Here is a 26,181-nt window from a genome sequence, read left to right on the forward strand (position 1 = left end):
CGTGATCTCTATGTGCCAAATCCTAACCTTACTAAATATCAAAAAGGAGTCTACTATACAGGTATCAAGTTGTTTAATAATCTTCCAACAGTTAAAAGTCTAAGTTATTATATAAAGGTATAAGCCTGCATTGAAATATTACCTCTTCACTCACTCTTACTATTCCGTAGATGCTTTCATCTCTGCTGAACATTTTTAAGCTTTATGTATAGCTATAATCTATACGTAAAGCAAGTTTTGCATTTCTTTTTAAAATTTAGAATTCTGAGGTTTTTGTATATTAATTTGTTAAAATCTTGAGTAAGAAACTAAACTAACCCCCCCCCCTTCGGAGGGTTTTTTTTTGTGTCTTACTCAAGTCTTTTAACCCCTTCCTTTCATTGTATTTATCGCCTAAATATAATTTAAACACAGAGGCGTCAGTGTTCGTAAGCAGTTTGACTTGAATGAGTATTATTATCAGTATCAGATTACCTTCTCTCACTTTTCTCCATTTCTTAAATAGTTTTCTGTCGCTGTTCGGAGACGATGTGCTGCTTGTAGAGCAGTGATAATGCGACTGGCTTGGTATTTTTTGATTTCTTTGTTGTGAAGTGTTATTTGTTTACTCGGCATTGTTGTGTTTCTATACCAACACAACAATGCAGAGTATAAACAAATATCTGTTGACATTGTTTGAAGACGTCATTTCCTGAAGGCAACGAAAATCACAAATTTTTATAGTAGAAGACTAGAGCAGGGCGCTCCTTCCGGAGCGCGTTCTCTAATCTGATATTCTACGTCTTTACGTCGCTGTTCTTGTTCAGTCAACTTTCTACGTCCATCCCCACCCTTGCAAATCTTCGTCTTAAAATCGATCATAATAGTTTTCGTAATCGTAATATATCGAATGAGGATCAGTTTACCTTGTGAAGTTGTTGGAGTTGGTACTTCAAATACTTGATGACGTCTTCTTTCGCTTTTCTGATGTTTTAAGCCAACTGTCAGTCGATAATCAAGATTGCGGTCTGCTGCTTCTGGAGCAGTGATAATGCGACTGGCTTGATATTTTTTGATTTCTTTGTTGTGAAGCGTTATTTGTTTACTCGGCATTGTTGTGTTTCTATACCAACACAACAATGCAGAGTATAAACAAATATCTGTTGACATTGTTGATTGATGACGACGAAATCACAAATTTTTATAGTAAAAATAAAAAAAAGATATTTCAGCTACCACAGACCCATCTTAAGCGTAACTAATTCAGGTTAAATAAGCAAAGTCTTAATCAAACTTATCTCAATTGTACAGCATGTATGAAGGGAATATTTAGAATAAAGCCAATATATAAACTTCCTTTCCGTAAAGACGTATTTACGTCAAATTCTCCGGAACCGTGGTTCCACTATCACTTTCATTTTTTTTTTTGGTGGGGGGGGGGGTGTCTACTCGGTCGTGACTCTGCGTATGCACTTTCGGTGCCCACAACGAAGCTGAAAGCCAGGGCTGGGGCTCCGACGTGCTGGGAGTGGTGACGAACTCCTGTAATCCAACTACTTAGAGGCTAAGTGTTGAGAAATGACTTGAGGTTGGGAGTTCTGGTGTTCTGTGTTCCACAGCTAAGCTCGGTATCAATATGGACACCCTGGGGGGAGCCCGGGGTGGCCAGGTTGTTTAAGGAGGGGTGGATCGGGCCAGAGAGGAAACTCACCCGTATGATGCTGTAATGGGATCGCGCATGAAGACTGGGAGCTGCTTTAGAGCAGACCGGAAGTCACCTGTGATCGGAGCTACCGGCACCTGTACTACGACAACCCCGGCCCTGGGATTTTTTTTTTTTTTTTTGGGGGGGGGAGGATGAGCCATGTCTCATGGCTCGAGTAGCCTATCTGCTCTCTCGAAGTTCTTTGGAGTCGGCGGCTTCGAGACCCAGATGAGACAGCAGGGCAGACAGTCTGTGTGTGTGTGTGTCCGCCGGGCAGAGAACGACTCAGCTTGGAGACAGATAGGTCTGATATTTTTTGGGTTGTAACCCCCTACCGGAGCCTGAGCCTTGGGAGTTTGTTCTCCTTTTGAATTTATATATATTTTTATTAAATATCCCTTGTTGTTTAATCGGGGGTTCATTTATTAAGTTTTTTGGCTTAACCGCTATTACCATCCCACAACTGTACCACCTCCCGGCCTGGGATAATTTGGTCCAGTCACGAGAGCCAGTAGGGCTGAATTGCCACCTCACAGATTTTGCAATTATGGAGAAGAATGTTCATTCCAAATTAAAACAAATATATTCTGCAGAGAACTTGTGAGACCTACTGATGTTTTAATACTCCAATTTATATGATGAACTATCATTATTTATAAATTAACAATCATTCCATTTATTTAACTATTTCCATGCATAATTTATCAAATTTAACTTTAAATTCACATAATCTGTATGTATGCTTTTTAACCTATGAAAAAGCATTTTTTAAATATATATCATAATAGAAAATTTCAAAGCCTAACTCCACTAATCAAACATAAAAATGAAAACTAAAAACTAAAAGGTAGATTTCCTGTTCCACATTCTAATAAATATGAAATCTGAATATTCTTCAAACATGGCCACTCTCCAGCAATAAAACTTGGTTTCTGGAGACCACAGCCCAAAATTGGAAGAAATCTGTACAATATTTATGACAATGGAAATAAAACAATTATATCAATTATTTATTTTAATCCGTCTGATCACAATATAATTTTATTTAAAATTTATTATAATTAAGATAATAAAATATCATTCATATTCCTTATCGATTGATCGATTTACATTTCGGAACAAACAAACAAACAAAACAATTACTTCTTTAAAACAGGGAAGGAAAACCCTGACAGAAAACCAAGGGTTGAAGGGGCTGCATAGGAAAAGAGAAACCAATCCTTCTAAGGGAAAGAACCCGGAATAAAAACTTCTGGAGGACTATGGGGGTTGGACATCGGGCTAAGAACCCAATTCTGGAAGAAGCTGACACACTGAAAGGGCCGTAGTGGTAAAGAAGAAGAAGAAGGACATGTAATGAATATCGAAACTTTCATTAGGTTTGTACGTCTTCCTCCTCTGTGTGTGTGTGTGCGTGTGCGCGCGCGCTTGGGTGTGTGTGTGGCGTGTGGGGCGTCTGGGGCGTGGTGTGGGGGTGGTGTCTTGTCGTGTGGTGTGGTGTGGTGTGGTGTGGTGTGGTGTGCAGTCGTGTAGTGTCGTGTCGTGTGGTGTGCTGACGTGTCGCGTGGTGTGTCGTCTCGTGTGGCGTCGTCTCGTGTGGCGTCGTCTCGTGTGGCGTCGTCTCGTGTGGCGTCGTCTCGTGTGGCGTCCTCTCGTGTGGCGTCGTGTCGTGTGGCGTCGTGTCGTGTGGCGTCGTCTCGTGTGGCGTCGTCTCGTGTCGTGTGGTGTCGGCCCACACCACAGTACACCACACGACACGACAGCACACGACGACACGACACGACGCGACACGACTGCAGAACACACCACACAACACACCAAACCACACGATACAACACGACAGGACACCAGGCCCCACACGCCCCACGCCCCACGCCACATACACACACCCAAACGCTCGCGCGCGCACGCAGACACACACAAAGGAAGAATACATACAAACAAAATGAAAGTTTCGAATTTCTTCATTACATGTGCGCTTCTGCTCCAACCTCTTCTTCTCTAGCACTACGGCCCTTTCAGTGTGTGAGCTTCTTCCAGAATTGGGTTGGTAGTCCGATGTGCACCCCCCCCACCGTCCTCCATAAGTTTTTATTCCGGGTTCTTTCCCTTAGAAGGACTGGTTTCTCTATCCCTATGCAGCCCCTTCTACCCTTGGTTTTCTGTCAGGGTTTTCCTTCCCTTAGCCTTTGGGGATTCCTCCCCTACCCACAAGGCAGTGGGGGCACTGAGCTCATGTGGTATTTGATGGGTGTACCCTGCCACCAGCTACACTCCCACGCTCTCCGGTCTTGCCGCCTCGGTCCGGGACTGCCCCTTATTCGCAGCTAACCCTCATATCACTATCCGCCACCTGTCGCCCGCCCAGTACCTGAGGCTCGCCCTGGATTACGACTGAAATAAACAAACACGACGTTACGGATACGGATCCTACACATCTCCGTTACACTTTTTCGCCGAATGACCCTTCCGTGTAGACGTATTTACGTCAAAATCATTTCTTTATATTATGGAACTCTTAAGGTTCATTGTCGTGTTCAGATCATCCACCTACCTAAAGTCAATTGAATCTGTTAAATTTTGTGCGGTACATGTCTCAACCATCTCATACTCCTTGAATTAATCACTCTAAAATGTTAAATTGAATCATAAGTATGAAGTTCCCCATTGAGTAAGAAACTAAACTAACCCCCCCCCAAAGGGGTGGTTAGTTTTGTGTCTTATCCAAGTGTTTTAACCCTTGAATGCGCAGTATGACTTGAATGAGTATTCTTATCAGTATCAGATTACCTTGTTGGTGTTAGTACGTCTTCTCTCACTTTTCTTCATTTCTTAAATAGTTTTCTGTCGCTGTTCGGAGACGATGATCTGCTTGTAGAGCAGTGATCATGCGACTGGCTTGGTATTTGTTTATTTATTACGTTATTTGTTTACTCGGCATTGTTGTGTTTCTATACCAACACAACAATGCAGAGTATAAACAAATATCTGTTGCCATTGTTTGAAGACGTCACCTTCTGTCACCGGGATCTAAAAGACACACAATTGAAAATATATAAATCACTTTTATATTACTGTTAATTAAATTAAGCAATGAAGCTATAACACACCCATCACAGTTTCTAGAGTTCACCTCAGTGAACAATACAAAACACATACGGATGTGTTCAAGGTCGTATTTTTCTGTGTTCATTGTACACGTTTTTCAGATTCTGTAATACTACAGATTCAGAAATATAAGATATGAAATGTTGACAGAGGAACTACGGTTCCGGAGAATCTGACGTAAATACGTCTCTATAATGTAATGTAATGTAATAATTCTTACATAAGATAAGTACCTGTGATATTCTAAAACGTTTTTACCAGCACAAAATTATCTATTCTACGACGCACTTATTCTACAGCCGATTCACAGCTCAGTTCTTTCCGCAATAACGAAAGCGGATTGTTGACGGCAGTAATGTAACACAACAATGCCGAGTAAACAGATCACGTAGCAATTAGTTTCTTAGGTAACATAACCATTGTTATGTTACCTGGGAAACGTCAAACTTCATTGATATGTTACCTGGGAAACGTCAAACTTCATTGATATGTTACCTGGAAAACGTCAAACTTCATTGATATGTTACCTGGGAAACGTCATCTGTTTATCAACAAATAAACAACAATGGTTACCTACATAGTTACCTTACATTACATTACATTACATTCATCTACCACAGACCCATCTTAAGCGTAACTAATTCAAGTTAAATAAGCAATGTCTTAATCAAACTTTACTCGATTGTAAAGCAAGTGTGACGTATTTACGTCAAATTATCCGGAACCATGGTTCCACTGACAACTTTTTACATGCAAAACAAATTAATTAGAATAATGGCCGGTGTCAAAAGCATTGTATCTTGTAGAAAATTATTTCGTAAATTTAATATACTTCCACTTGCAAGTGAATTTATACTCTGCTGTCTATCATGTGTGGTGGAAAACTTAGATAAATTTAAAAGAAATACAGATGTACATAATTTAAATACAAGATGGAAACGTGATCTCTATGTGCCAAATCCTAACCTTACTAAATATCAAAAAGGAGTCTACTATACAGGTATCAAGTTGTTTAATAATCTTCCAACAGTTAAAAGTCTAAGTTATTATATAAAGGTATAAGCCTGCATTGAAATATTACCTCTTCACTCACTCTTACTATTCCGTAGATGCTTTCATCTCTGCTGAACATTTTTAAGCTTTATGTATAGCTATAATCTATACGTAAAGCAAGTTTTGCATTTCTTTTTAAAATTTAGAATTCTGAGGTTTTTGTATATTAATTTGTTAAAATCTTGAGTAAGAAAATAAACTAACCCCCCCCCCCTTCGGAGGGTTTTTTTTGTGTCTTACTCAAGTCTTTTAACCCCTTCCTTTCATTGTATTTATCGCCTAAATATAATTTAAACACAGAGGCGTCAGTTTTCGTAAGCAGTTTGACTTGAATGAGTATTATTATCAGTATCAGATTACCTTCTCTCACTTTTCTCCATTTCTTAAATAGTTTTCTGTCGCTGTTCGGAGACGATGTGCTGCTTGTAGAGCAGTGATAATGCGACTGGCTTGGTATTTTTTGATTTCTTTGTTGTGAAGCGTTATTTGTTTACTCGGCATTGTTGTGTTTCTATACCAACACAACAATGCAGAGTATAAACAAATATCTGTTGACATTGTTTGAAGACGTCATTTCCTGAAGGCAACGAAAATCACAAATTTTTATAGTAGAAGTCTAGAGCAGGGCGCTCCTTCCGGAGCGCGTTCTCTAATCTGATATTCTACGTCTTTACGTCGCTGTTCTTGTTCAGTCAACTTTCTACGTCCATCCCCACCCTTGCAAATCTTCGTCTTAAAATCGATCATAATAGTTTTCGTAATCGTAATATATCGAATGAGGATCAGTTTACCTTGTGAAGTTGTTGGAGTTGGTACTTCAAATACTTGATGACGTCTTCTTTCGCTTTTCTGATGTTTTAAGCCAACTGTCAGTCGATAATCAAGATTGCGGTCTGCTGCTTCTGGAGCAGTGATAATGCGACTGGCTTGATATTTTTTGATTTCTTTGTTGTGAAGCGTTATTTGTTTACTCGGCATTGTTGTGTTTCTATACCAACACAACAATGCAGAGTATAAACAAATATCTGTTGACATTGTTGATTGATGACGACGAAATCACAAATTTTTATAGTAAAAATAAAAAAAAGATATTTCAGCTACCACAGACCCATCTTAAGCGTAACTAATTCAGGTTAAATAAGCAAAGTCTTAATCAAACTTATCTCAATTTTACAGCATGTATGAAGGGAATATTTAGAATAAAGCCAATATATAAACTTCCTTTCCGTAAAGACGTATTTACGTCAAATTCTCCGGAACCGTGGTTCCACTATCACTTTCATTTTTTTTTTTGGTGGGGGGGGGGGTCTACTCGGTCGTGACTCTGCGTATGCACTTTCGGTGCCCACAACGAAGCTGAAAGCCAGGGCTGGGGCTCCGACGTGCTGGGAGTGGTGACGAACTCCTGTAATCCAACTACTTAGAGGCTAAGTGTTGAGAAATGACTTGAGGTTGGGAGTTCTGGTGTTCTGTGTTCCACAGCTAAGCTCGGTATCAATATGGACACCCTGGGGGGAGCCCGGGGTGGCCAGGTTGTTTAAGGAGGGGTGGATCGGGCCAGAGAGGAAACTCACCCGTATGATGCTGTAATGGGATCGCGCATGAAGACTGGGAGCTGCTTTAGAGCAGACCGGAAGTCACCTGTGATCGGAGCTACCGGCACCTGTACTACGACAACCCCGGCCCTGGGATCTTTTTTTTTTGGGGGGGGGGGGGGGAGGATGAGCCATGTCTCATGGCTCGAGTAGCCTATCTGCTCTCTCGAAGTTCTTTGGAGTCGGCGGCTTCGAGACCCAGATGAGACAGCAGGGCAGACAGTCTGTGTGTGTGTGTGTCCGCCGGGCAGAGAACGACTCAGCTTGGAGACAGATAGGTCTGATATTTTTTGGGTTGTAACCCCCTACCGGAGCCTGAGCCTTGGGAGTTTGTTCTCCTTTTGAATTTATATATATTTTTATTAAATATCCCTTGTTGTTTAATCGGGGGTTCATTTATTAAGTTTTTTGGCTTAACCGCTATTACCATCCCACAACCGTACCACCTCCCGGCCTGGGATAATTTGGTCCAGTCACGAGAGCCAGTAGGGCTGAATTGCCACCTCACAGATTTTGCAATTATGGAGAAGAATGTTCATTCCAAATTAAAACAAATATATTCTGCAGAGAACTTGTGAGACCTACTGATGTTTTAATACTCCAATTTATATGATGAACTATCATTATTTATAAATTAACAATCATTCCATTTATTTAACTATTTCCATGCATAATTTATCAAATTTAACTTTAAATTCACATAATCTGTATGTATGCTTTTTAACCTATGAAAAAGCATTTTTTAAATATATATCATAATAGAAAATTTCAAAGCCTAACTCCACTAATCAAACATAAAAATGAAAACTAAAAACTAAAAGGTAGATTTCCTGTTCCACATTCTAATAAATATGAAATCTGAATATTCTTCAAACATGGCCACTCTCCAGCAATAAAACTTGGTTTCTGGAGACCACAGCCCAAAATTGGAAGAAATCTGTACAATATTTATGACAATGGAAATAAAACAATTATATCAATTATTTATTTTAATCCGTCTGATCACAATATAATTTTATTTAAAATTTATTATAATTAAGATAATAAAATATCATTCATATTCCTTATCGATTGATCGATTTACATTTCGGAACAAACAAACAAACAAAACAATTACTTCTTTAAAACAGGGAAGGAAAACCCTGACAGAAAACCAAGGGTTGAAGGGGCTGCATAGGAAAAGAGAAACCAATCCTTCTAAGGGAAAGAACCCGGAATAAAAACTTCTGGAGGACTATGGGGGTTGGACATCGGGCTAAGAACCCAATTCTGGAAGAAGCTGACACACTGAAAGGGCCGTAGTGGTAAAGAAGAAGAAGAAGGACATGTAATGAATATCGAAACTTTCATTAGGTTTGTACGTCTTCCTCCTCTGTGTGTGTGTGTGCGTGTGCGCGCGCGCTTGGGTGTGTGTGTGGCGTGTGGGGCGTCTGGGGCGTGGTGTGGGGGTGGTGTCTTGTCGTGTGGTGTGGTGTGGTGTGGTGTGGTGTGCAGTCGTGTGGTGTCGTGTCGTGTGGTGTGCTGACGTGTCGCGTGGTGTGTCGTCTCGTGTGGCGTCGTCTCGTGTGGCGTCGTCTCGTGTGGCGTCGTCTCGTGTGGCGTCCTCTCGTGTGGCGTCGTGTCGTGTGGCGTCCTGTCGTGTGGCGTCGTGTCGTGTGGCGTCGTCTCGTGTGGCGTCGTCTCGTGTGGCGTCGTCTCGTGTCGTGTGGTGTCGGCCCACACCACAGTACACCACACGACACGACAGCACACGACGACACGACACGACGCGACACGACTGCAGAACACACCACACAACACACCAAACCACACGATACAACACGACAGGACACCAGGCCCCACACGCCCCACGCCCCACGCCACATACACACACCCAAACGCTCGCGCGCGCACGCAGACACACACAAAGGAAGAATACATACAAACAAAATGAAAGTTTCGAATTTCTTCATTACATGTGCGCTTCTGCTCCAACCTCTTCTTCTCTAGCACTACGGCCCTTTCAGTGTGTGAGCTTCTTCCAGAATTGGGTTGGTAGTCCGATGTGCACCCCCCCACCGTCCTCCATAAGTTTTTATTCCGGGTTCTTTCCCTTAGAAGGACTGGTTTCTCTATCCCTATGCAGCCCCTTCTACCCTTGGTTTTCTGTCAGGGTTTTCCTTCCCTTAGCCTTTGGGGATTCCTCCCCTACCCACAAGGCAGTGGGGGCACTGAGCTCATGTGGTATTTGATGGGTGTAGCCTGCCACCAGCTACACTCCCACGCTCTCCGGTCTTGCCGCCTCGGTCCGGGACTGCCCCTTATTCGCAGCTAACCCTCATATCACTATCCGCCACCTGTCGCCCGCCCAGTACCTGAGGCTCGCCCTGGATTACGACTGAAATAAACAAACACGACGTTACGGATACGGATCCTACACATCTCCGTTACACTTTTTCGCCGAATGACCCTTCCGTGTAGACGTATCTACGTCAAAATCATTGCTTTATATTATGGAACTCTTAAGGTTCATTGACGTGTTCAGATCATCCACCTACCTAAAGTCAATTGAATCTGTTAAATTTTGTGCGGTACATGTCTCAACCATCTCATACTCCTTGAATTAATCACTCTAAAATGTTAAATTGAATCATAAGTATGAAGTTCCCCATTGAGTAAGAAACTAAACTAACCCCCCCCCCCCAAAGGGTGGTTAGTTTTGTGTCTTATCCAAGTGTTTTAACCCTTGAATGCGCAGTATGACTTGAATGAGTATTCTTATCAGTATCAGATTACCTTGTTGGTGTTAGTACGTCTTCTCTCACTTTTCTTCATTTCTTAAATAGTTTTCTGTCGCTGTTCGGAGACGATGTGCTGCTTGTAGAGCAGTGATCATGCGACTGGCTTGGTATTTGTTTATTTGTTACGTTATTTGTTTACTCGGCATTGTTGTGTTTCTATACCAACACAACAATGCAGAGTATAAACAAATATCTGTTGCCATTGTTTGAAGACGTCACCTTGTCACCGGGATCTAAAAGACACACAATTGAAAATATATAAATCACTTTTATATTACTGTTAATTAAATTAAGCAATGAAGCTATAACACACCCATCACAGTTTCTAGAGTTCACCTCAGTGAACAATACAAAACACATACGGATGTGTTCAAGGTCGTATTTTTCTGTGTTCATTGTACACGTTTTTCAGATTCTGTAATACTACAGATTCAGAAATATAAGATATGAAATGTTGACAGAGGAACTACGGTTCCGGAGAATCTGACGTAAATACGTCTCTATAATGTAATGTAATGTAATAATTCTTACATAAGATAAGTACCTGTGATATTCTAAAACGTTTTTACCAGCACAAAATTATCTATTCTACGACGCACTTATTCTACAGCCGATTCACAGCTCAGTTCTTTCCGCAATAACGAAAGCGGATTGTTGACGGCAGTAATGTAACACAACAATGCCGAGTAAACAGATCACGTAGCAATTAGTTTCTTAGGTAACATAACCATTGTTATGTTACCTGGGAAACGTCAAACTTCATTGATATGTTACCTGGGAAACGTCAAACTTCATTGATATGTTACCTGGAAAACGTCAAACTTCATTGATATGTTACCTGGGAAACGTCATCTGTTTATCAACAAATAAACAACAATGGTTACCTACATAGTTACCTTACATTACATTACATTACATTCATCTACCACAGACCCATCTTAAGCGTAACTAATTCAAGTTAAATAAGCAATGTCTTAATCAAACTTTACTCGATTGTAAAGCAAGTGTGACGTATTTACGTCAAATTATCCGGAACCATGGTTCCACTGACAACTTTTTACATGCAAAACAAATTAATTAGAATAATGGCCGGTGTCAAAAGCATTGTATCTTGTAGAAAATTATTTCGTAAATTTAATATACTTCCACTTGCAAGTGAATTTATACTCTGCTGTCTATCATGTGTGGTGGAAAACTTAGATAAATTTAAAAGAAATACAGATGTACATAATTTAAATACAAGATGGAAACGTGATCTCTATGTGCCAAATCCTAACCTTACTAAATATCAAAAAGGAGTCTACTATACAGGTATCAAGTTGTTTAATAATCTTCCAACAGTTAAAAGTCTAAGTTATTATATAAAGGTATAAGCCTGCATTGAAATATTACCTCTTCACTCACTCTTACTATTCCGTAGATGCTTTCATCTCTGCTGAACATTTTTAAGCTTTATGTATAGCTATAATCTATACGTAAAGCAAGTTTTGCATTTCTTTTTAAAATTTAAAATTCTGAGGTTTTTGTATATTAATTTGTTAAAATCTTGAGTAAGAAACTAAACTAACCCCCCCCCCCTTCGGAGGGTTTTTTTTGTGTCTTACTCAAGTCTTTTAACCCCTTCCTTTCATTGTATTTATCGCCTAAATATAATTTAAACACAGAGGCGTCAGTTTTCGTAAGCAGTTTGACTTGAATGAGTATTATTATCAGTATCAGATTACCTTCTCTCACTTTTCTCCATTTCTTAAATAGTTTTCTGTCGCTGTTCGGAGACGATGTGCTGCTTGTAGAGCAGTGATAATGCGACTGGCTTGGTATTTTTTGATTTCTTTGTTGTGAAGCGTTATTTGTTTACTCGGCATTGTTGTGTTTCTATACCAACACAACAATGCAGAGTATAAACAAATATCTGTTGACATTGTTTGAAGACGTCATTTCCTGAAGGCAACGAAAATCACAAATTTTTATAGTAGAAGACTAGAGCAGGGCGCTCCTTCCGGAGCGCGTTCTCTAATCTGATATTCTACGTCTGTACGTCGCTGTTCTTGTTCAGTCAACTTTCTACGTCCATCCCCACCCTTGCAAATCTTCGTCTTAAAATCGATCATAATAGTTTTCGTAATCGTAATATATCGAATGAGGATCAGTTTACCTTGTGAAGTTGTTGGAGTTGGTACTTCAAATACTTGATGACGTCTTCTTTCGCTTTTCTGATGTTTTAAGCCAACTGTCAGTCGATAATCAAGATTGCGGTCTGCTGCTTCTGGAGCAGTGATAATGCGACTGGCTTGATATTTTTTGATTTCTTTGTTGTGAAGCGTTATTTGTTTACTCGGCATTGTTGTGTTTCTATACCAACACAACAATGCAGAGTATAAACAAATATCTGTTGACATTGTTGATTGATGACGACGAAATCACAAATTTTTATAGTAAAAATAAAAAAAAGATATTTCAGCTACCACAGACCCATCTTAAGCGTAACTAATTCAGGTTAAATAAGCAAAGTCTTAATCAAACTTATCTCAATTGTACAGCATGTATGAAGGGAATAATTAGAATAAAGCCAATATATAAACTTCCTTTCCGTAAAGACGTATTTACGTCAAATTCTCCGGAACCGTGGTTCCACTATCACTTTCATTTTTTTTTTTGGTGGGGGGGGGGGGGGTATACTCGGTCGTGACTCTGCGTATGCACTTTCGGTGCCCACAACGAAGCTGAAAGCCAGGGCTGGGGCTCCGACGTGCTGGGAGTGGTGACGAACTCCTGTAATCCAACTACTTAGAGGCTAAGTGTTGAGAAATGACTTGAGGTTGGGAGTTCTGGTGTTCTGTGTTCCACAGCTAAGCTCGGTATCAATATGGACACCCTGGGGGGAGCCCGGGGTGGCCAGGTTGTTTAAGGAGGGGTGGATCGGGCCAGAGAGGAAACTCACCCGTATGATGCTGTAATGGGATCGCGCATGAAGACTGGGAGCTGCTTTAGAGCAGACCGGAAGTCACCTGTGATCGGAGCTACCGGCACCTGTACTACGACAACCCCGGCCCTGGGATCTTTTTTTTTTGGGGGGGGGGGAGGATGAGCCATGTCTCATGGCTCGAGTAGCCTATCTGCTCTCTCGAAGTTCTTTGGAGTCGGCGGCTTCGAGACCCAGATGAGACAGCAGGGCAGACAGTCTGTGTGTGTGTGTGTCCGCCGGGCAGAGAACGACTCAGCTTGGAGACAGATAGGTCTGATATTTTTTGGGTTGTAACCCCCTACCGGAGCCTGAGCCTTGGGAGTTTGTTCTCCTTTTGAATTTATATATATTTTTATTAAATATCCCTTGTTGTTTAATCGGGGGTTCATTTATTAAGTTTTTTGGCTTAACCGCTATTACCATCCCACAACCGTACCACCTCCCGGCCTGGGATAATTTGGTCCAGTCACGAGAGCCAGTAGGGCTGAATTGCCACCTCACAGATTTTGCAATTATGGAGAAGAATGTTCATTCCAAATTAAAACAAATATATTCTGCAGAGAACTTGTGAGACCTACTGATGTTTTAATACTCCAATTTATATGATGAACTATCATTATTTATAAATTAACAATCATTCCATTTATTTAACTATTTCCATGCATAATTTATCAAATTTAACTTTAAATTCACATAATCTGTATGTATGCTTTTTAACCTATGAAAAAGCATTTTTTAAATATATATCATAATAGAAAATTTCAAAGCCTAACTCCACTAATCAAACATAAAAATGAAAACTAAAAACTAAAAGGTAGATTTCCTGTTCCACATTCTAATAAATATGAAATCTGAATATTCTTCAAACATGGCCACTCTCCAGCAATAAAACTTGGTTTCTGGAGACCACAGCCCAAAATTGGAAGAAATCTGTACAATATTTATGACAATGGAAATAAAACAATTATATCAATTATTTATTTTAATCCGTCTGATCACAATATAATTTTATTTAAAATTTATTATAATTAAGATAATAAAATATCATTCATATTCCTTATCGATTGATCGATTTACATTTCGGAACAAACAAACAAACAAAACAATTACTTCTTTAAAACAGGGAAGGAAAACCCTGACAGAAAACCAAGGGTTGAAGGGGCTGCATAGGAAAAGAGAAACCAATCCTTCTAAGGGAAAGAACCCGGAATAAAAACTTCTGGAGGACTATGGGGGTTGGACATCGGGCTAAGAACCCAATTCTGGAAGAAGCTGACACACTGAAAGGGCCGTAGTGGTAAAGAAGAAGAAGAAGGACATGTAATGAATATCGAAACTTTCATTAGGTTTGTACGTCTTCCTCCTCTGTGTGTGTGTGTGCGTGTGCGCGCGCGCTTGGGTGTGTGTGTGGCGTGTGGGGCGTCTGGGGCGTGGTGTGGGGGTGGTGTCTTGTCGTGTGGTGTGGTGTGGTGTGGTGTGGTGTGGTGTGCAGTCGTGTAGTGTCGTGTCGTGTGGTGTGCTGACGTGTCGCGTGGTGTGTCGTCTCGTGTGGCGTCGTCTCGTGTGGCGTCGTCTCGTGTGGCGTCGTCTCGTGTGGCGTCGTCTCGTGTGGCGTCGTCTCGTGTGGCGTCGTCTCGTGTGGCGTCCTCTCGTGTGGCGTCGTGTCGTGTGGCGTCGTGTCGTGTGGCGTCGTCTCGTGTCGTGTGGTGTCGGCCCACACCACAGTACACCACACGACACGACAGCACACGACGACACGACACGACGCGACACGACTGCAGAACACACCACACAACACACCAAACCACACGATACAACACGACAGGACACCAGGCCCCACACGCCCCACGCCCCACGCCACATACACACACCCAAACGCTCGCGCGCGCACGCAGACACACACAAAGGAAGAATACATACAAACAAAATGAAAGTTTCGAATTTCTTCATTACATGTGCGCTTCTGCTCCAACCTCTTCTTCTCTAGCACTACGGCCCTTTCAGTGTGTGAGCTTCTTCCAGAATTGGGTTGGTAGTCCGATGTGCACCCCCCCCACCGTCCTCCATAAGTTTTTATTCCGGGTTCTTTCCCTTAGAAGGACTGGTTTCTCTATCCCTATGCAGCCCCTTCTACCCTTGGTTTTCTGTCAGGGTTTTCCTTCCCTTAGCCTTTGGGGATTCCTCCCCTACCCACAAGGCAGTGGGGGCACTGAGCTCATGTGGTATTTGATGGGTGTAGCCTGCCACCAGCTACACTCCCACGCTCTCCGGTCTTGCCGCCTCGGTCCGGGACTGCCCCTTATTCGCAGCTAACCCTCATATCACTATCCGCCACCTGTCGCCCGCCCAGTACCTGAGGCTCGCCCTGGATTACGACTGAAATAAACAAACACGACGTTACGGATACGGATCCTACACATCTCCGTTACACTTTTTCGCCGAATGACCCTTCCGTGTAGACGTATTTACGTCAAAATCATTGCTTTATATTATGGAACTCTTAAGGTTCATTGTCGTGTTCAGATCATCCACCTACCTAAAGTCAATTGAATCTGTTAAATTTTGTGCGGTACATGTCTTAACCATCTCATATTCCTTGAATTAATCACTCTAAAATGTTAAATTGAATCATAAGTATGAAGTTCCCCATTGAGTAAGAAACTAAACTAACCCCCCCCCCCCAAAGGGGTGGTTAGTTTTGTGTCTTATCCAAGTGTTTTAACCCTTGAATGCGCAGTATGACTTGAATGAGTATTCTTATCAGTATCAGATTACCTTGTTGGTGTTAGTACGTCTTCTCTCACTTTTCTTCATTTCTTAAATAGTTTTCTGTCGCTGTTCGGAGACGATGTGCTGCTTGTAGAGCAGTGATCATGCGACTGGCTTGGTATTTGTTTATTTATTACGTTATTTGTTTACTCGGCATTGTTGTGTTTCTATACCAACACAACAATGCAGAGTATAAACAAATATCTGTTGCCATTGTTTGAAGACGTCACCTTCTGTCACCGGGATCTAAAAGACACACAATTGAAAATATATAAATCACTTTTATATTACTGTTAATTAAATTAAGCAATGAAGCTATAACACACCCATCACAGTTTCTAGAGTTCACCTCAGTGAACAATACAAAACACATACGGATGTGTTCAAGGTCGTATTTTTCTGTGTTCATTGTACACGATTTTCAGATTCTGTAATACTACAGATTCAGAAATATAAGATATGAAATGTTGACAGAGGAACTACGGTTCCGGAGAATCTGACGTAAATACGTCTCTATAATGTAATGTAATGTAATAATTCTTACATAAGATAAGTACCTGTGATATTCTAAAACGTTTTTACCAGCACAAAATTATCTATTCTACGACGCACTTATTCTACAGCCGATTCACAGCTCAGTTCTTTCCGCAATAACGAAAGCGGATTGTTGACGGCAGTAATGTAACACAACAATGCCGAGTAAACAGATCACGTAGCAATTAGTTTCTTAGGTAACATAACCATTGTTATGTTACCTGGGAAACGTCAAACTTCATTGATATGTTACCTGGGAAACGTCAAACTTCATTGATATGTTACCTGGAAAACGTCAAACTTCATTGATATGTTACCTGGGAAACGTCATCTGTTTATCAACAAATAAACAACAATGGTTACCTACATAGTTACCTTACATTACATTACATTACATTCATCTACCACAGACCCATCTTAAGCGTAACTAATTCAAGTTAAATAAGCAATGTCTTAATCAAACTTTACTCGATTGTAAAGCAAGTGTGACGTATTTACGTCAAATTATCCGGAACCATGGTTCCACTGACAACTTTTTACATGCAAAACAAATTAATTAGAATAATGGCCGGTGTCAAAAGCATTGTATCTTGTAGAAAATTATTTCGTAAATTTAATATACTTCCACTTGCAAGTGAATTTATACTCTGCTGTCTATCATGTGTGGTGGAAAACTTAGATAAATTTAAAAGAAATACAGATGTACATAATTTAAATACAAGATGGAAACGTGATCTCTATGTGCCAAATCCTAACCTTACTAAATATCAAAAAGGAGTCTACTATACAGGTATCAAGTTGTTTAATAATCTTCCAACAGTTAAAAGTCTAAGTTATTATATAAAGGTATAAGCCTGCATTGAAATATTACCTCTTCACTCACTCTTACTATTCCGTAGATGCTTTCATCTCTGCTGAACATTTTTAAGCTTTATGTATAGCTATAATCTATACGTAAAGCAAGTTTTGCATTTCTTTTTAAAATTTAAAATTCTGAGGTTTTTGTATATATTAATTTGTTAAAATCTTGAGTAAGAAACTAAACTAACCCCCCCCCCCCTTCGGAGGGTTTTTTTTGTGTCTTACTCAAGTCTTTTAACCCCTTCCTTTCATTGTATTTATCGCCTAAATATAATTTAAACACAGAGGCGTCAGTTTTCGTAAGCAGTTTGACTTGAATGAGTATTATTATCAGTATCAGATTACCTTCTCTCACTTTTCTCCATTTCTTAAATAGTTTTCTGTCGCTGTTCGGAGACGATGTGCTGCTTGTAGAGCAGTGATAATGCGACTGGCTTGGTATTTTTTGATTTCTTTGTTGTGAAGCGTTATTTGTTTACTCGGCATTGTTGTGTTTCTATACCAACACAACAATGCAGAGTATAAACAAATATCTGTTGACATTGTTTGAAGACGTCATTTCCTGAAGGCAACGAAAATCACAAATTTTTATAGTAGAAGACTAGAGCAGGGCGCTCCTTCCGGAGCGCGTTCTCTAATCTGATATTCTACGTCTTTACGTCGCTGTTCTTGTTCAGTCAACTTTCTACGTCCATCCCCACCCTTGCAAATCTTCGTCTTAAAATCGATCATAATAGTTTTCGTAATCGTAATATATCGAATGAGGATCAGTTTACCTTGTGAAGTTGTTGGAGTTGGTACTTCAAATACTTGATGACGTCTTCTTTCGCTTTTCTGATGTTTTAAGCCAACTGTCAGTCGATAATCAAGATTGCGGTCTGCTGCTTCTGGAGCAGTGATAATGCGACTGGCTTGATATTTTTTGATTTCTTTGTTGTGAAGCGTTATTTGTTTACTCGGCATTGTTGTGTTTCTATACCAACACAACAATGCAGAGTATAAACAAATATCTGTTGACATTGTTGATTGATGACGACGAAATCACAAATTTTTATAGTAAAAATAAAAAAAAGATATTTCAGCTACCACAGACCCATCTTAAGCGTAACTAATTCAGGTTAAATAAGCAAAGTCTTAATCAAACTTATCTCAATTGTACAGCATGTATGAAGGGAATATTTAGAATAAAGCCAATATATAAACTTCCTTTCCGTAAAGACGTATTTACGTCAAATTCTCCGGAACCGTGGTTCCACTATCACTTTAATTTTTTTTTTGGGTGGGGGGGGGGTGTCTACTCGGTCGTGACTCTGCGTATGCACTTTCGGTGCCCACAACGAAGCTGAAAGCCAGGGCTGGGGCTCCGACGTGCTGGGAGTGGTGACGAACTCCTGTAATCCAACTACTTAGAGGCTAAGTGTTGAGAAATGACTTGAGGTTGGGAGTTCTGGTGTTCTGTGTCCCACAGCTAAGCTCGGTATCAATATGGACACCCTGGGGGGAGCCCGGGGTGGCCAGGTTGTTTAAGGAGGGGTGGATCGGGCCAGAGAGGAAACTCACCCGTATGATGCTGTAATGGGATCGCGCATGAAGACTGGGAGCTGCTTTAGAGCAGACCGGAAGTCACCTGTGATCGGAGCTACCGGCACCTGTACTACGACAACCCCGGCCCAGGGAGCATTTTTTGGAGGGGGGGGGAGGATGAGCCATGTCTCATGGCTCGAGTAGCCTATCAAACATAAAAATGAAAACTAAAAACTAAAAGGTAGATTTCCTGTTCCACATTCTAATAAATATGAAATCTGAATATTCTTCAAACATGGCCACTCTCCAGCAATAAAACTTGGTTTCTGGAGACCACAGCCCAAAATTGGAAGAAGTCTGTACAATATTTATGACAATGGAAATAAAACAATTATATCAATTATTTATTTTAATCCGTCTGATCACAATATAATTTTATTTAAAATTTATTATAATTAAGATAATAAAATATCATTCATGTTCCTTATCGATTGATCGATTTACATTTCGGAACAAACAAACAAACAAAACAATTACTTCTTTAAAACAGGGAAGGAAAACCCTGACAGAAAACCAAGGGTTGAAGGGGCTGCATAGGAAAAGAGAAACCAATCCTTCTAAGGGAAAGAACCCGGAATAAAAACTTCTGGAGGACTATGGGGGTTGGACATCGGGCTAAGAACCCAATTCTGGAAGAAGCTGACACACTGAAAGGGCCGTAGTGGTAAAGAAGAAGAAGAAGGACATGTAATGAATATCGAAACTTTCATTAGGTTTGTACGTCTTCCTCCTCTGTGTGTGTGTGTGCGTGTGCGCGCGCGCTTGGGTGTGTGTGTGGCGTGTGGGGCGTCTGGGGCGTGGTGTGGGGGTGGTGTCTTGTCGTGTGGTGTGGTGTGGTGTGGTGTGGTGTGGTGTGGTGTGCAGTCGTGTAGTGTCGTGTCGTGTGGTGTGCTGACGTGTCGCGTGGTGTGTCGTCTCGTGTGGCGTCGTCTCGTGTGGCGTCGTCTCGTGTGGCGTCGTCTCGTGTGGCGTCGTCTCGTGTGGCGTCGTCTCGTGTGGCGTCGTCTCGTGTGGCGTCCTCTCGTGTGGCGTCGTGTCGTGTGGCGTCGTGTCGTGTGGCGTCGTCTCGTGTCGTGTGGTGTCGGCCCACACCACAGTACACCACACGACACGACAGCACACGACGACACGACACGACGCGACACGACTGCAGAACACACCACACAACACACCAAACCACACGATACAACACGACAGGACACCAGGCCCCACACGCCCCACGCCCCACGCCACATACACACACCCAAACGCTCGCGCGCGCACGCAGACACACACAAAGGAAGAATACATACAAACAAAATGAAAGTTTCGAATTTCTTCATTACATGTGCGCTTCTGCTCCAACCTCTTCTTCTCTAGCACTACGGCCCTTTCAGTGTGTGAGCTTCTTCCAGAATTGGGTTGGTAGTCCGATGTGCACCCCCCCCACCGTCCTCCATAAGTTTTTATTCCGGGTTCTTTCCCTTAGAAGGACTGGTTTCTCTATCCCTATGCAGCCCCTTCTACCCTTGGTTTTCTGTCAGGGTTTTCCTTCCCTTAGCCTTTGGGGATTCCTCCCCTACCCACAAGGCAGTGGGGGCACTGAGCTCATGTGGTATTTGATGGGTGTAGCCTGCCACCAGCTACACTCCCACGCTCTCCGGTCTTGCCGCCTCGGTCCGGGACTGCCCCTTATTCGCAGCTAACCCTCATATCACTATCCGCCACCTGTCGCCCGCCCAGTACCTGAGGCTCGCCCTGGATTACGACTGAAATAAACAAACACGACGTTACGGATACGGATCCTACACATCTCCGTTACACTTTTTCGCCGAATGACCCTTCCGTGTAGACGTATTTACGTCAAAATCATTGCTTTATATTATGGAACTCTTAAGGTTCATTGTCGTGTTCAGATCATCCACCTACCTAAAGTCAATTGAATCTGTTAAATTTTGTGCGGTACATGTCTTAACCATCTCATATTCCTTGAATTAATCACTCTAAAATGTTAAATTGAATCATAAGTATGAAGTTCCCCATTGAGTAAGAAACTAAACTAACCCCCCCCCCCCAAAGGGGTGGTTAGTTTTGTGTCTTATCCAAGTGTTTTAACCCTTGAATGCGCAGTATGACTTGAATGAGTATTCTTATCAGTATCAGATTACCTTGTTGGTGTTAGTACGTCTTCTCTCACTTTTCTTCATTTCTTAAATAGTTTTCTGTCGCTGTTCGGAGACGATGTGCTGCTTGTAGAGCAGTGATCATGCGACTGGCTTGGTATTTGTTTATTTATTACGTTATTTGTTTACTCGGCATTGTTGTGTTTCTATACCAACACAACAATGCAGAGTATAAACAAATATCTGTTGCCATTGTTTGAAGACGTCACCTTCTGTCACCGGGATCTAAAAGACACACAATTGAAAATATATAAATCACTTTTATATTACTGTTAATTAAATTAAGCAATGAAGCTATAACACACCCATCACAGTTTCTAGAGTTCACCTCAGTGAACAATACAAAACACATACGGATGTGTTCAAGGTCGTATTTTTCTGTGTTCATTGTACACGATTTTCAGATTCTGTAATACTACAGATTCAGAAATATAAGATATGAAATGTTGACAGAGGAACTACGGTTCCGGAGAATCTGACGTAAATACGTCTCTATAATGTAATGTAATGTAATAATTCTTACATAAGATAAGTACCTGTGATATTCTAAAACGTTTTTACCAGCACAAAATTATCTATTCTACGACGCACTTATTCTACAGCCGATTCACAGCTCAGTTCTTTCCGCAATAACGAAAGCGGATTGTTGACGGCAGTAATGTAACACAACAATGCCGAGTAAACAGATCACGTAGCAATTAGTTTCTTAGGTAACATAACCATTGTTATGTTACCTGGGAAACGTCAAACTTCATTGATATGTTACCTGGGAAACGTCAAACTTCATTGATATGTTACCTGGAAAACGTCAAACTTCATTGATATGTTACCTGGGAAACGTCATCTGTTTATCAACAAATAAACAACAATGGTTACCTACATAGTTACCTTACATTACATTACATTACATTCATCTACCACAGACCCATCTTAAGCGTAACTAATTCAAGTTAAATAAGCAATGTCTTAATCAAACTTTACTCGATTGTAAAGCAAGTGTGACGTATTTACGTCAAATTATCCGGAACCATGGTTCCACTGACAACTTTTTACATGCAAAACAAATTAATTAGAATAATGGCCGGTGTCAAAAGCATTGTATCTTGTAGAAAATTATTTCGTAAATTTAATATACTTCCACTTGCAAGTGAATTTATACTCTGCTGTCTATCATGTGTGGTGGAAAACTTAGATAAATTTAAAAGAAATACAGATGTACATAATTTAAATACAAGATGGAAACGTGATCTCTATGTGCCAAATCCTAACCTTACTAAATATCAAAAAGGAGTCTACTATACAGGTATCAAGTTGTTTAATAATCTTCCAACAGTTAAAAGTCTAAGTTATTATATAAAGGTATAAGCCTGCATTGAAATATTACCTCTTCACTCACTCTTACTATTCCGTAGATGCTTTCATCTCTGCTGAACATTTTTAAGCTTTATGTATAGCTATAATCTATACGTAAAGCAAGTTTTGCATTTCTTTTTAAAATTTAAAATTCTGAGGTTTTTGTATATATTAATTTGTTAAAATCTTGAGTAAGAAACTAAACTAACCCCCCCCCCCCTTCGGAGGGTTTTTTTTGTGTCTTACTCAAGTCTTTTAACCCCTTCCTTTCATTGTATTTATCGCCTAAATATAATTTAAACACAGAGGCGTCAGTTTTCGTAAGCAGTTTGACTTGAATGAGTATTATTATCAGTATCAGATTACCTTCTCTCACTTTTCTCCATTTCTTAAATAGTTTTCTGTCGCTGTTCGGAGACGATGTGCTGCTTGTAGAGCAGTGATAATGCGACTGGCTTGGTATTTTTTGATTTCTTTGTTGTGAAGCGTTATTTGTTTACTCGGCATTGTTGTGTTTCTATACCAACACAACAATGCAGAGTATAAACAAATATCTGTTGACATTGTTTGAAGACGTCATTTCCTGAAGGCAACGAAAATCACAAATTTTTATAGTAGAAGACTAGAGCAGGGCGCTCCTTCCGGAGCGCGTTCTCTAATCTGATATTCTACGTCTTTACGTCGCTGTTCTTGTTCAGTCAACTTTCTACGTCCATCCCCACCCTTGCAAATCTTCGTCTTAAAATCGATCATAATAGTTTTCGTAATCGTAATATATCGAATGAGGATCAGTTTACCTTGTGAAGTTGTTGGAGTTGGTACTTCAAATACTTGATGACGTCTTCTTTCGCTTTTCTGATGTTTTAAGCCAACTGTCAGTCGATAATCAAGATTGCGGTCTGCTGCTTCTGGAGCAGTGATAATGCGACTGGCTTGATATTTTTTGATTTCTTTGTTGTGAAGCGTTATTTGTTTACTCGGCATTGTTGTGTTTCTATACCAACACAACAATGCAGAGTATAAACAAATATCTGTTGACATTGTTGATTGATGACGACGAAATCACAAATTTTTATAGTAAAAATAAAAAAAAGATATTTCAGCTACCACAGACCCATCTTAAGCGTAACTAATTCAGGTTAAATAAGCAAAGTCTTAATCAAACTTATCTCAATTGTACAGCATGTATGAAGGGAATATTTAGAATAAAGCCAATATATAAACTTCCTTTCCGTAAAGACGTATTTACGTCAAATTCTCCGGAACCGTGGTTCCACTATCACTTTAATTTTTTTTTTGGGTGGGGGGGGGGTGTCTACTCGGTCGTGACTCTGCGTATGCACTTTCGGTGCCCACAACGAAGCTGAAAGCCAGGGCTGGGGCTCCGACGTGCTGGGAGTGGTGACGAACTCCTGTAATCCAACTACTTAGAGGCTAAGTGTTGAGAAATGACTTGAGGTTGGGAGTTCTGGTGTTCTGTGTCCCACAGCTAAGCTCGGTATCAATATGGACACCCTGGGGGGAGCCCGGGGTGGCCAGGTTGTTTAAGGAGGGGTGGATCGGGCCAGAGAGGAAACTCACCCGTATGATGCTGTAATGGGATCGCGCATGAAGACTGGGAGCTGCTTTAGAGCAGACCGGAAGTCACCTGTGATCGGAGCTACCGGCACCTGTACTACGACAACCCCGGCCCAGGGAGCATTTTTTGGAGGGGGGGGGAGGATGAGCCATGTCTCATGGCTCGAGTAGCCTATCAAACATAAAAATGAAAACTAAAAACTAAAAGGTAGATTTCCTGTTCCACATTCTAATAAATATGAAATCTGAATATTCTTCAAACATGGCCACTCTCCAGCAATAAAACTTGGTTTCTGGAGACCACAGCCCAAAATTGGAAGAAGTCTGTACAATATTTATGACAATGGAAATAAAACAATTATATCAATTATTTATTTTAATCCGTCTGATCACAATATAATTTTATTTAAAATTTATTATAATTAAGATAATAAAATATCATTCATGTTCCTTATCGATTGATCGATTTACATTTCGGAACAAACAAACAAACAAAACAATTACTTCTTTAAAACAGGGAAGGAAAACCCTGACAGAAAACCAAGGGTTGAAGGGGCTGCATAGGAAAAGAGAAACCAATCCTTCTAAGGGAAAGAACCCGGAATAAAAACTTCTGGAGGACTATGGGGGTTGGACATCGGGCTAAGAACCCAATTCTGGAAGAAGCTGACACACTGAAAGGGCCGTAGTGGTAAAGAAGAAGAAGAAGGACATGTAATGAATATCGAAACTTTCATTAGGTTTGTACGTCTTCCTCCTCTGTGTGTGTGTGTGCGTGTGCGCGCGCGCTTGGGTGTGTGTGTGGCGTGTGGGGCGTCTGGGGCGTGGTGTGGGGGTGGTGTCTTGTCGTGTGGTGTGGTGTGGTGTGGTGTGGTGTGGTGTGGTGTGCAGTCGTGTAGTGTCGTGTCGTGTGGTGTGCTGACGTGTCGCGTGGTGTGTCGTCTCGTGTGGCGTCGTCTCGTGTGGCGTCGTCTCGTGTGGCGTCGTCTCGTGTGGCGTCGTCTCGTGTGGCGTCGTCTCGTGTGGCGTCCTCTCGTGTGGCGTCGTCTCGTGTGGCGTCCTCTCGTGTGGCGTCGTGTCGTGTGGCGTCGTGTCGTGTGGCGTCGTCTCGTGTGGCGTCGTCTCGTGTCGTGTGGTGTCGGCCCACACCACAGTACACCAAACGACACGACAGCACACGACGACACGACACGACGCGACACGACTGCAGAACACACCACACAACACACCAAACCACACGATACAACACGACAGGACACCAGGCCCCACACGCCCCACGCCCCACGCCACATACACACACCCAAACGCTCGCGCGCGCACGCAGACACACACAAAGGAAGAATACATACAAACAAAATGAAAGTTTCGAATTTCTTCATTACATGTGCGCTTCTGCTCCAACCTCTTCTTCTCTAGCACTACGGCCCTTTCAGTGTGTGAGCTTCTTCCAGAATTGGGTTGGTAGTCCGATGTGCACCCCCCCACCGTCCTCCATAAGTTTTTATTCCGGGTTCTTTCCCTTAGAAGGACTGGTTTCTCTATCCCTATGCAGCCCCTTCTACCCTTGGTTTTCTGTCAGGGTTTTCCTTCCCTTAGCCTTTGGGGATTCCTCCCCTACCCACAAGGCAGTGGGGGCACTGAGCTCATGTGGTATTTGATGGGTGTAGCCTGCCACCAGCTACACTCCCACGCTCTCCGGTCTTGCCGCCTCGGTCCGGGACTGCCCCTTATTCGCAGCTAACCCTCATATCACTATCCGCCACCTGTCGCCCGCCCAGTACCTGAGGCTCGCCCTGGATTACGACTGAAATAAACAAACACGACGTTACGGATACGGATCCTACACATCTCCGTTACACTTTTTCGCCGAATGACCCTTCCGTGTAGACGTATTTACGTCAAAATCATTGCTTTATATTATGGAACTCTTAAGGTTCATTGTCGTGTTCAGATCATCCACCTACCTAAAGTCAATTGAATCTGTTAAATTTTGTGCGGTACATGTCTCAACCATCTCATACTCCTTGAATTAATCACTCTAAAATGTTAAATTGAATCATAAGTATGAAGTTCCCCATTGAGTAAGAAACTAAACTAACCCCCCCCCCCCAAAGGGGTGGTTAGTTTTGTGTCTTATCCAAGTGTTTTAACCCTT

The 26,181-nt window shown here is 41.4% G+C and overlaps 1 protein-coding gene, 1 long non-coding RNA gene and 5 pseudogenes across 5 annotated transcripts in view; 6 read left to right on the top strand and 1 right to left on the bottom strand.

The window, feature by feature from the left end:
• Positions 1-26,181, top strand: part of LOC147872556 (protein argonaute-3-like) — a 204,193-nt gene that overhangs the window by 151,844 nt on the left and 26,168 nt on the right. The gene's annotated exons all lie outside the window — the stretch shown is intronic.
• On the top strand, positions 1,501-1,761 carry LOC147872580 (signal recognition particle RNA; annotated as a pseudogene).
• Positions 2,674-4,824, bottom strand: LOC147872581 (uncharacterized). The gene is made up of 2 exons (XR_015537162.1): positions 4,475-4,824; positions 2,674-4,078 (listed from the first exon to the last, which is right to left on the bottom strand). It is a non-coding gene; the product is annotated as an uncharacterized LOC147872581 (long non-coding RNA).
• Positions 7,230-7,490, top strand: LOC147872582 (signal recognition particle RNA; annotated as a pseudogene).
• Positions 12,972-13,232, top strand: LOC147872583 (signal recognition particle RNA; annotated as a pseudogene).
• LOC147872584 (signal recognition particle RNA) lies at positions 18,720-18,980 on the top strand (annotated as a pseudogene).
• LOC147872585 (signal recognition particle RNA) lies at positions 23,840-24,100 on the top strand (annotated as a pseudogene).

This window comes from Zootermopsis nevadensis, unplaced genomic scaffold (assembly GCF_977971745.1).
Source record: "Zootermopsis nevadensis isolate Lab colony 2312 unplaced genomic scaffold, Znev_1.0 Znev_ptg000026l, whole genome shotgun sequence".
Taxonomy (NCBI): domain Eukaryota; kingdom Metazoa; phylum Arthropoda; class Insecta; order Blattodea; family Termopsidae; genus Zootermopsis; species Zootermopsis nevadensis.